General features: G+C 44.6%; 1 protein-coding gene across 2 annotated transcripts in view; it reads left to right on the top strand.

Annotated features, from left to right (window-relative positions):
- Nucleotides 1-12,680, top strand: part of LOC138670815 (retinol dehydrogenase 7-like) — a 56,744-nt gene that overhangs the window by 32,111 nt on the left and 11,953 nt on the right. The gene's annotated exons all lie outside the window — the stretch shown is intronic.

Below are 12,680 nucleotides of genomic sequence, written 5' to 3'. Positions count from 1 at the left end.
CCCTGTCTGGAGGAAATCAAGATTTACTACAAGACCAATATTTCTAAAAATACCAATAACATTGCTATATAAGATTAAATATGTATAACATCAAAATAATAATGTTGCAATATTACAGACAAATACTAATGAAACATAACCAAATATTAGCAGCATATACAGTAGTAATATTACCATCATATTGATCGTTAACGTGGTTATGGTTAAAGTCTATGCAACTTTACACTTCTGAATCCTCATAGCGTGCATTGTGAGAATTCTCCGCTGCCGGCATGTGACCACAAGTATGTGATTTTCACACCTCCTGCCACATTCTGACTAATTGTACTCAGCTTTGCTAATTTTGCTTGTATTAAGCGAGGCTGTTGTGAATTCTGTTGTCGGGCTCCCTCCTGTGGTCATGAATGGTACTTCGGCTGGTTATGTCCATGGACTTCCTCTGGTGGGTGTTTCTGAGTTTCCTTCCTCAGGTGACGAGGTTAATTCGTTAGCTGGCTGCTCTATTTAACTCCACTTAAATCTTTGTTCCATGCCACCTGTCAATGTTCCAGTATTGGTCTAGTTCACTCCTGGATCGTTCTTGTGACCTGTCTTCCCAGCAGAAGCTAAGTTACAGCTTGTATTTCTTTGGTTTGCTATTTTTCTGTCCAGCTCGCTATTTGTATTGTTGTCTTGCTTGCTGGAAGCTCTGGGACGCAGAGGGAGCGCCTCCGCACCGTGAGTCGGTGCGGAGGGTCTTTTTTGCGCCCTCTGTGTGGTCTTTTTGTAGGTTTTTGTGCAGACCGCAAAGTAACCTTTCCTATCCTCGGTCTGTTCAGTAAGTTGGGCCTCACTTTGCTAAATCTATTTCATCTCTGTGTTTGTATTTTCATCTTTACTCACAGTCATTATATGTGGGGGGCTGCCTTTTCCTTTGGGGAATTTCTCTGAGGCAAGGTAGGCTTTATTTTTCTATCTTCAGGGCTAGCTAGTTCCTTAGGCTGTGCCGAGTTGCATAGGGAGTGTTAGGCGCAATCCACGGCTATTTCTAGTGTGTTTGACAGGATTAGGGATTGCGGTCAGCAGAGTTCCCACGTCCCAGAGCTCGCCCTTTATTGTCAGAAACTATCAGGTCGTTCCGTGTGCTCTTGACCACCAGGTCCATTGTTGTCCTGACCACCAGGTCATAACAGTACAGGTGGCCCAAAGTACTAATGCATCTCAATAGAGGGATAAGAGAAGTTCTGAGACCATTTTTTTTCTTTGCAGTGTGTTTTGTCTCTCTCTTCCCCTTTACCTCTGGGTGGTTCGTGGTTCAGGACACTGGTGTAAACATGGACATTCAAGGTCTGTCCTCTTGGATGGATAATCTCACTACAAGGGTACAAAACATTCAAGATTTTGTGGTTTAGAATCCAATGTCAGAGCCTAGGATTCCAATTCCTGATTTGTTTTTTCGTGATAGATCTAAGTTCTTGAATTTCAAAAATAATTGTAAATTGTTTCTTGCCTTGAAACCTCGCTCCTCAGGTGACCCTGTTCAACAAGTAAAGATCATTACTTCTTTGTTATGTGGTGACCCTCAAGACTGGGCATTTTCCCTTGCGCCAGGAGATCCGGCATTGCGTGATGTTGATGCGTTTTTCCTGGCGCTTGGATTGCTTTATGATGAACCTAATTCAGTGGATCAGGCAGAGAAAATCTTGCTGGCTCTGTGTCAGGGTCAGGATGAAGCGGAGATATATTGTCAGAAGTTTAGAAAGTGGTCTGTGCTCACTCAGTGGAATGAATGTGCCCTGGCAGCAATCTTCAGAAAGGGTCTCTCTGAAGCCCTTAAGGATGTCATGGTGGGGTTTCCCATGCCTGCTGGTCTGAATGAGTCTATGTCCTTGGCCATTCAGATCGATCGACGCTTGCGTGAGCGTAAAGTTGTGCACCATTTGGCGGTACTATCTGAGCCTATGCAATGTGATAGGACTTTGACCAGAGCTGAACGGCAAGAACACAGACGTCGGAATGGGCTATATTTTTACTGTAGTGATTCCACTCATGCTATCTCCGATTGCCCTAAGCACTCTAAGCAGTTCGCTAGGTCTGCCACCATTGGTACGCTACAGTCTAAATTTCTATTGTCTGTTACTCTGATTTGCTCTTTGTCATTCTATTCTGTTATGGCATTTGTGGATTCAGGCGCTGCCTTGAATTTGATGGACTTGGAGTATGCTAGGCGCTGTGGTTTTTTCTTGGAGCCCTTGCAGTATCCTATTCCATTGAGAGGAATTGATGCTACGCCTTTGGATAAGAATAAGCCTCAGTACTGGACCCAATTGACCATGTGCATGGCTCCTGCACATCAGGAGGATATCCGTTTTTTGGTGTTACATAATCTGCATGATGTGGTCGTTTTAGGGTTACCATGGCTACAGGTCCATAATCCAGTATTGGACTAGAAATCTATGTCTGTGTCCAGCTGGGGTTGCCAGGGGGTACATGGTGATGTTCCATTTTTGTCAATTTCGTCTTCTACTCCTTCTGAAGTTCCGGAGTTTTTGTCGGATTATCAGGATGTATTTGATGAGCCCAAAGCCAGTGCCCTACCTCATCATAGGGATTGCGATTGTGCAATTAATTTGATTCCTGGTAGTAAGTTTCCTAAGGGCCGATTGTTCAATTTATCTGTGCCAAAACACGCCGCTATGCGGAGTTATATAAAGAAATCCTTGGAGAAAGGCCATATTCGCCCATCGTCATCACCGTTGGGAGCAGGGTTCTTTTTTGTGGCCAAGAAGGATGGTTCTTTGAGACCTTGTATTGATTACCGCCTTCTTAATAAAATTACAGTCAAATTTCAGTATCCTTTGCCGTTGCTGTCTGATTTGTTTGCTCGTATTAAAGGGGCTAGTTGGTTCACCAAGATAGATCTTCGAGGGGCGTATAATCTTGTGCGTATTAAACAAGGCGATGAATGGAAAACAGCATTTAATACGCCCGAGGACCATTTTGAGTACCTGGTTATGTAATTCGTGCTTTCCAATGCTCCATCAGTATTTCAGTCCTTTATGCATGATATCTTCCGAGAGTACCTGGATAAATTCCTGATTGTGTATTTGGATGATATTTTGGTCTTTTCGGATGATTGGGAGTCTCATGTGAAGCAGGTCAGAATGGTGTTCCAGGTCCTTCGTGCGAATTCCTTGTTTGTGAAGGGGTCAAAGTGTCTCTTTGGAGTTCAGAAGGTTACATTTTTGGGGTTCATTTTTTCCCCTTCTACTATCGAGATGGACCCTGTTAAAATCCAGGCCATTTACGATTGGACTCAGCCGACATCTGTGAAGAGCCTGCAAAAGTTCCTGGGCTTTGCTAATTTTTATCGGCGCTTCATCGCTAATTTTTCTACTGTTGCTAAACCGTTGACTGATTTGACCAAGAAGGGTGCTGATGTGGTCAATTGGTCTTCTGCAGCTGTAGAGGCTTTTCAGGAGTTGAAGCGTCGTTTTTCTTCTGCCCCTGTGTTGTGCCAGCCAGATATTTCGCTTCTGTTTCAGGTTGAGGTTGATGCTTCTGAGATTGGAGCAGGGGCTGTTTTGTCGCAAAAAAGGTCTCATGGCTCGGTGATGAAGCCATGTGCTTTCTTTTCTAGAAAGTTTTCCCCTGCTGAGCGTAACTATGATGTTGGTAATCGTGAGTTGTTGGCCATGAAGTGGGCATTCGAGGAGTGGCGTCATTGGCTGGAAGGAGCCAAGCATCACGTGGTGGTCTTGACAGATCACAAGAATTTGACTTATCTTGAGTCTGCCAAACGGTTGAATCCGAGACAGGCTCGATGATCGTTATTTTTCTCCCGTTTTGATTTTGTGGTTTCGTACCTTCCGGGCTCTAAGAATGTGAAGGCTGATGCCCTGTCAAGGAGTTTTGTGCCTGACTCTCCAGGTGTTCCTGAGCCGGCGGGTATTCTCAAAGAGGGGGTAATTTTGTCTGCCATCTCCCCTGATTTGCGGCGGGTGCTGCAAAAATTTCAGGCTGATAGACCTGACCGTTGCTCAGCAGAAAAACTGTTTGTCCCTGATAGATGGACTAGTAGAGTTATCTCTGAGATTCATTGTTCAGTGTTGGCTGGGCATCCTGGAATCTTTGGTACCAGAGATTTGGTGGCTAGATCCTTCTGGTGGCCGTCTTTGTCACGGGATGTGCGTTCTTTTGTGCAGTCCTGTGGGACTTGTGCTCGGGCTAAGCCCTGCTTTTCTTGTGCCAGTGGGTTGCTTTTGCCCTTGCCGGTCTCGAAGAGGCCCTGGACGCATATTTCTATGGATTTTATTTCGGATCTCCCCATCTCTCAAAAGATGTCGGTCATTTGTGTGGTTTGTGATCGCTTTTCTAAGATGGTCCATTTGGTACCTTTGTCTAAATTGCCTTCCTCCTCTGATTTGGTGCCATTATTTTTCCAGCATGTGGTTCGTTTACATGGTATCCCGGAGAACATCTTTTCTGACAGAGGTTCCCAGTTTGTTTCGAGGTTTTGGCGATCCTTTTGTGCTAGGATGGGCATTGATTTGTCTTTCTCCTCGGCTTTCCATCCTCAGACAAATGGCCAAACCGAACGAACTAATCAAACTTTGGAAACATATCTGAGATGCTTTGTTTCTGCTGATCAGGATGATTGGGTGTCCTTTTTGCCGTTGGCTGAGTTCGCCCTTAATAATCGGGCCAGCTCGGCTACTTTGGTTTCGCCGTTTTTCTGCAATTCTGGTTTCCATCCTCGTTTCTCTTCAGGGCAGGTTGAGTCTTCGGACTGTCCTGGTGTAGATACTGTGGTGGATAGGTTGTCAACCACATGAGTCCAAATCTGCTGCAATTTGACATTGTCCCAGGAGAAGGCTCAACGTTTCGCTAACCGCCGGCGCTGTGTGGGTCCCCGACTTCGTGTTGGGGATTTGGTTTGGTTGTCGTCTCGTTATGTTCCTATGCAGGTTTCCTCTCCTAAGTTTAAGCCTCGTTTCATTGGTCCGTATAAGATTTCTGAGGTTATCAATCCTGTGTCATTTCGTTTGGCCCTTCCTGCTTCTTTTGCCATCCATAATGTGTTCCATAGGTCGTTATTGCGGAGATACGTGGCGCCTGTGGTTCCATCCGTTGATCCTCCTGCCCCGGTGTTGGTTGAGGGGGAGTTGGAGTATGTGGTGGAGAAGATTTTGGATTCTCGTGTTTCGAGACGGAAACTCCAGTACCTGGTCAAGTGGAAGGGTTATGGTCAGGAAGATAATTCCTGGGTTTTTGCCTCTGATGTTCATGCTGCCGATCTGGTTCGTGCCTTTCATTTGGCTCATCCTGGTCGGCCTGGGGGTTCTGGTGAGGGTTCGGTGACCCCTCCTCAAGGGGGGGGTACTGTTGTGAATTCTGTTGTCGGGCTCCCTCCTGTGGTCATGAATGGTACTTCGGCTGGTTCTGTCCATGGACTTCCTCTGGTGGGTGTTTCTGAGTTTCCTTCCTCAGGTGACGAGGTTAATTCGTTAGCTGGCTGCTCTATTTAACTCCACTTAGATCTTTGCTCCATGCCACCTGTCAATGTTCCAGTATTGGTCTAGTTCACTCCTGGATCGTTCTTGTGACCTGTCTTCCCAGCAGAAGCTAAGTTCCAGCTTTTATTTCTTTGGTTTGCTATTTTACTGTCCAGCTCGCTATTTGTATTGTTGTCTTGCTTGCTGGAAGCTCTGGGACGCAGAGGGAGCGCCTCCGCACCGTGAGTCGGTGCAGAGGGTCTTTTTTGCGCCCTCTACGTGGTCTTTTTGTAGGTTTTTGTGCTGACCGCAAAGTAACCTTTCCTATCCTCGGTCTGTTCAGTAAGTCGGGCCTCACTTTGCTAAATCTATTTCATCTCTGTGTTTGTATTTTCATCTTTACTCACAGTCATTATATGTGGGGGGCTGCCTTTTCCTTTGGGGAATTTCTCTGAGGCAAGGTAGGCTTTATTTTTCTATCTTCAGGGCTAGCTAGTTCCTTAGGCTGTGCCGAGTTGCATAGGGAGTGTTAGGCGCAATCCACGGCTATTTCTAGTGTGTTTGATAGGATTAGGGATTGCGGTCAGCAGAGTTCCCACGTCCCAGAGCTTGTCCTTTATTGTCAGAAACTATCAGGTCGTTCCGTGTGCTCTTGACCACCAGGTCCATTGTTGTCCTGACCACCAGGTCATAACACGAGGCCATGTATGTCTAGTTAGCAGGTGACCGCATGTAAGCAAATCACATTCTTGCGGTCACCTGATCAGGGTCGCAAATACAGTAGATGCGAGGGTTGCAATTCCATCTTGGCCATGGAGCCTTGGGGGCCTCTAAAGTCCCTTTGGGGGCCCCATTAGACATCTTTCTTTGGGGCCCATGCTGTCCAAGTTAGGCCACTGCACATGATCACCAACTCCCAGTGCCAGCACCGGAGAATCCTCACAGTGTACGAGCTCTGTGAGGATTTAGAAGCCCGCAGTCACATAGAGCCACTTAGAAAAAGGAAGGTTCGGTTCCTTAAATTTCAGGCTTTATTAATCCATTTTAAAATAACAATGATAGGTACTCTTCATGATAAGGAAATAAGGGGAAACGAGATGCATTTCGACTGTAATGATGATCTTTATTAAGGCTACATCCCTTGAGACAACATGGACATTTAAGGTAAGCACCAACCACCTGCAATGATAACAATCCCCCCATTGTGCCACTTTATTGTAATATTGCTCCCGAGCAGGGGTGTACAAAGAAGAAACAGTACCCCATAGAAAAAGTCCTGTCACGTCACAGTCAAAGAAGAGCATATCTCACATTTTAAAAAACAGTAGGAAATATATTGCAGCACTTAAACAGTTGATTTGCACCTACTGAAGCCCCTAAGTGGTCTCACTCACTGATACCCCTTTCATGAACACTGTAGACTATTATACCCCCACAAAGTATGATGACTTCACACAGTATGACTGCCCTACAAACCTTACACAGTAAGATTGTCACCACAGCCTCCCATACAGTATGATATCCACCACAGCCCCCAATATACAGTATGAGAGGCACTACAGACCACAGGCCTCTATTTAAAGTGTGGTGTTCACCAAAGGCCCCGTACAGTATGAGGACCCCACAGCCTACGTACAGAAAGATGTCCCTCATAAGCATCCCATACCGTATGATGGTGTCATGCACAGTGTAGTACAGACTAAGTGCAATACAAAGGGATAAGGGGATAGGGGGGCCCAACACTATGGAAGCAGGAAGTGGAGACCCCCTAGGCAGATCTAACATCAACCTGTCTTCCCTAAGAGACCCTAGATAGGTTCCGCACTTAACGCCGAGCAGGATACCTAGTCCCTGTCAGACCCAAGCAGTAAGCCATGCTAAGGGAAGGAAGGGGTGAACACTTGTCAAACCCCATTAACGCTAAAGACAGCTAGGATACACAAAACAAGGGGAACACTTAGCTTGAGTAGACTCAAAGAGAACCACTTTCGTCCTACAAACTCCAGAGAATGCTAGCCAACTGCTACAGCTCCAAGCCTCAACAGGGAAGTGCAAATAGAAAACAACACCCGCAACTCTCAACAGGAAGTTGGGAGTTATAAACACGCAGATCCAGGTGACACCATTAAGATCGGGGGAGGTGGCCACTAGTCTGTAAGGCCAACCGCTGAGACCTTCTGCAGCCAAATGCAGTGCGACTGTCTGCAGCCTCTGACACACCAATGACAAATGGTTACCACAGCTCCCAACATAGTATAATGTACCCCATAGACGTACAGACAGTAAAATATCCTCAGCAGCCAACCCACACAGTATGATATTGACAACAACCACCCTCCACAATAAAATAGTCACTACACAGCCATTCCACACAGTTTGATAGATACACTTTGAAGATCTCCCATAGCCCCAATACTGTATGACAGTCCTCCCCACAGTTGCCTATATAGTATGATGGTTCCTCCAACAGCCCACTGTATAGTAGGATGGTTCCCCATTTAGCATGATGGTGCATCTCATAGCCCTATATAGTATGATAGCACCCCCAACAACCCCCCATATAGTATTATGTTTACCCTCATAGCCCCCTATATGGCATGATGGTTCACCTCATAGTCCCCTATATAGTATGACTGTCCACCCACTTCACAGTCCCTCATATAGTATGATGATCCCCCTATCAGCCCCCTATGTAGTATGATGGTCCTCCCAACAGTAAATTATATAGTATGATGGTCCATCTCACTGAACCTTATATACTATGATGGTCCAACTCTCAGCATCCTATATAGGGTGATGCTCCCTCACAACCTCCCAAAAATAAAGAAAATCCCTATACTCACCAAATCCAGACACCTTGTCCTCCGCAGTGTCTGACTCCTCTTCTATCCATTCTCATAGTTGATGTCGGCTGTGCGATGCAGTGACATCATTGCACCACCAACGTCCTCTGTTGGAGCTGGCATCCGGCAGGTTGCAGCCAGAGGGGCTACTGAAGTAATTGAAGGAGCCAGCGACTTTTTGCTTCATCACAACTATTAACAGTAGGGACATCTTTAGATGCAGACTCTGATAACAGTGTAGCATACAAGGTGGCCCACATCCAAACAGGCCCTTCTGGCATCTGCTGGAATTGCCAGATGTGCAGTCCAGCCCTAGCTGCCTCTAACAGCTCTAACAGCCATGAGTGTAACGGAGAGGAGCCTGTGGCTGTTGACCAGTGACAGCAGCATTGCAGTGCGCAGCCTGGGAGGGGGCGCTGTTCAAACTGCCCATTGGTGCCCTTGCCATGTTATCATGAGGTGTCATTGTGTCAGTGAGTTGCCATGATGGATGAGAATCTATTGAACTCCCTCGTGCTTGTGGTTGGCATTCATTACTTACCGGGATTTTTCCTATATATTGCTATATATAGAACAAACGATCAGATGACCGCAGTTTCACAGTCCCTAAAGGGACTACAAAATATTGTAAAAAATAAAGTTTTTAAAAATATGAGAACAAATCTATATATCAAAACAAATTTATATATACAAGATGAAAACAACCCCATTTCTACAATTTAAGAAGAAATTTAAAAATTTAAAAAATACACATATGTGGTATTTCCATTATCCGATCAATAAACAATGTAATGAGAGAGAAAAATCTAAACACCAGAATTGTAGTTTTTTCAGCTGCCACAATAGCACAAAAAATGGTAATAAGAGGCAACCAAAACATCATATCTACGTCAAAATGGTATCAGTACAAAATGTCAGCTCAGGGTGCAAAAAAAACAAGCTCTCCCACAGCCCCATTGACCCGTGATAACATTGTAGATCTCAAACAACAGTGACAAGAGCATTTTTTTATAATTATTATGAATTTGTGAATTTTTTTTACCACTTAAATAAAATTTTGCATGTTTGCGATCACCGTATCTGCACTGACCTGAAATATCATATTGCCAGTCATTTTACCTTATATGGAAAGCTGTAAAAATAAAATCCAAAAAGCAATAGTGTAATTGCACTTTTTCCATCAATTTTGCCGCACATGGATTTTTTTAACGCTTTCCATTACATTGCATGATACAATGGATGATGTCATTGAAAAGTACAACTTGTCTTGCAAGTTGCCGCCACTACCAAGAGCAGCTGGTCAGTGGTGGTGCCAGGTTTCGGACCCTGACCGATCAGATTTTGATGAAGTATCCTATGGATAGGGCATCAATAAAAAAGTAGTGGACAACTTACTTAATAATAAGGCCAACATCAGTTTGTGGCTCAGGGGTAAGAATGTTGCCTTCCATAACAGAGATTTCTCATTTAAATCCTATCATTGATCTAAATTTCTAATTTTATAAAAAATATATATACTGTATATAAACTGTAAATATAAATTATATTTATATACACACTGCACTTTTTGTCCACTTCTTTCACTATACTTGCATTACAGAGAAAGCATACTCTAGGAAAATACTGTAGCTAGTAGCAAATACAATGCTCAAAAACATAAAGGGAACACTTAAACAACAGAATATAACTCCAAGTAAATCAAACTTCTGTGAAATCAAACTGTCCACTTAGGAAGCAACACTGTTTGGCAATCAATTTCATATGCTGTTGCTCAAATGGAATAGACGACAGATGGAAATTATAGGCAATTGTCAAGACACACTCAATAAAGGAGTTGTTCTGCAGGTGGGGACCACAGACCACATCTCACTAACAATGCTTTATGGCTGATGTTTTGGTCACTTTTGAATGTTGGTTGTGCTTTCACATTCATGGTAGCATGAGACTGACTTTACTACCCACACAAGTGGCTCAGGTAGTGCAGCTCATCCAGGATGGCACATCAATGGGAGCTGTGGCAAGAAGGTTTGCTGTTTCGGTCAGCTTAGTGTCCAGAGGCTGTAGATGCTACCACGAGACAAGCCAGAACACCAGGAAACGTGGAGGGGACTGTAGGAGGGCAACAACCCAGCAGCAGGACCGCTACCTCAGCCTTCTGCAAGGTCGAAAAGGAAGAGCACTGCCAGAGCCCTGCAAAATGACATCCAGCAGGCCACAAATGTGCATGTGTCTGCACAAACTAGTTAGAAACCAACTCCATGAGGATGGTCTGAGTGCCCGACGTCCACAGTTGGGGGTTGTGCTCCCAGCCCAACACCATGCAGGACGCTTGGTATTTGCCACGGAACACCAGGATTGGCAAATTCACCACTGGTGCCCTGTGCTCTTCACAGATGAAAGCAGGTTCACACTGAGCACATGTGACAGACATGACAGAGTCTTGAGATGCCATGGAGAGCGATCTGTTTGCTGCAACATCCTTCAGCATGACCGGTTTGGCAGTGGGTCAGTAATGGTGTTGGGTGGCATTTCTTTGGAGGGCCGCACAGCCCTCCATGTGCTCACCAGAGGTAGCCTGAATGCCATTAGGTACCAAGATGAGATCCTCAGACCCCCTTGTGAGACCATATGCTGGTGCGGTTGGCCCTGGGTTCCTTCTAATGCAGGACAATGCCAGACCTCATGTGGCTGGAGTGTGTCGGCAGTTCCTGCAAGACAAAGGCATTGAAGCTATGGACTCGCCCACCCGTTCCCCAGACCTGAATCCGATTGAACACATCTGGCACATCATGTCTCGCATCATCCACCAATGTCACATTGCACCACAGACTGTCCAGGAGTTGGCGGATGCTTTAGTCCTGGTCTTGGAGATCCCTCAGGAGATCATCCGCCCCCTCATCAGGAGCATGCCCAGGCATTGTAGGGAGATCATACAGGTACGTGGAGGCCACACACATGACTGAGCAGCATTTCCTTGTCTTGAGGCAAATCTACTGAAGTTGGATCAGCCTGTAACTTCATTTCACCTCCGTGGGATATTAGTTTTGATTTACGTTGATCATTTTTAGGTTTTATTGTTCTCAAAACATTCCATTATGTAATGAATAAAGATTTCCAACTGGAAAATTTCCATCAGTGATATCTACAATGTGGGATTTTAGTGTTTTCTTTATTTTTTTGAGCAGTGTATTTATTTTATGAACCATGTACACTTTTTTAATCTCCAATAATGGGCATATTTCAATCATTAATTTAAGCTCACAATACAAATTTTGTGCAAATTTTAACTCCTTCCCCACATTTTTATATCATATGTTGGGTCCCCTGATTTGATGCATGTTCAGGAGCTTTGCTGGCATCATTGTTGGCAGACACTAAGGGTTCATACAGACGTCCATATCGGGCAAGCACTGACCGCTAATACATGATCTGACCATTGGTCTCCATAGCAGAGCGTGACAGCTTCATGTAATTGCATGAGACTGCAACGCTCGGGTCGGGAGAGATGCCGACCAGCGCATGCATTGTGTTCTGATCTCGGACTAATTTGCATTGATGTTTGAAGGAGCCTTAATTGTGCAATTTAGTCCGCATCTGCCTCTAGCAGCAGTTAGTATGACTGAGTTCCACCTGCTGCTGTTGACCTCTTAAATACCGCTGTCAATCTCTGACAGTGGCATTTAATGCGTGCAGTCCAGGGAGTATACCGTTCAATCTCCACAACGCGATTGCCAGTGCCAATGGGTTTTTATAAGAACTGGTGATCTGCTGAAGACTCCTGCCTTTAGAATATTCCTGTGAAGACTAGCATATAGCTTGGTTTCATAGCAGACTGAGATTTTCACTATATACTGCAATACTCGGGTATTGTAGTGTATAGCATCAGTGATCAGATGATCACTGGATCATATCCCCTTTAGTGGGCTAAAAAATAAAGTACAAAAAGTCAAGTCACTCCCTTTTATACCATTAAAAATAAAACATTTAAAATTGAAAATAAACATATTGATTCTGTAAAATTCAAATCTATGAAAATGTAAAATGTGTTAACCTGACCTGTAAACACTGTTGAGAAAAAATTGAAATGCCATTTTTTTGGTTGCCAGGGAATTGTAAAAAAATACAATAAAAAGCAATCGAAATGTATCCTCACCAAAATGATATCTGTTGTGAATTCTGTTGTCATGCTCCCTCCTGTGGTCATGAATGGTACTTCGGCTGGTTCTGTCCATGGGCTTCCTCTGGTGGTTGTGAGTGGGGCTGCGGCTTCTGAGTTTCCTTCCACAGGTGACAAGGTTAATTCGTTGGCTGGCTGCTCTATTTAACTCCACTTAGATCATTGCTCCATGCCACCTGTCAATGT

This window comes from Ranitomeya imitator, chromosome 3, assembly GCF_032444005.1.
Source record: "Ranitomeya imitator isolate aRanImi1 chromosome 3, aRanImi1.pri, whole genome shotgun sequence".
NCBI lineage: Eukaryota > Metazoa > Chordata > Amphibia > Anura > Dendrobatidae > Ranitomeya > Ranitomeya imitator.
The sequence above is the reverse complement of the archived record's forward strand: the minus strand, read 5'-3'. Positions and strand labels throughout refer to the sequence as shown.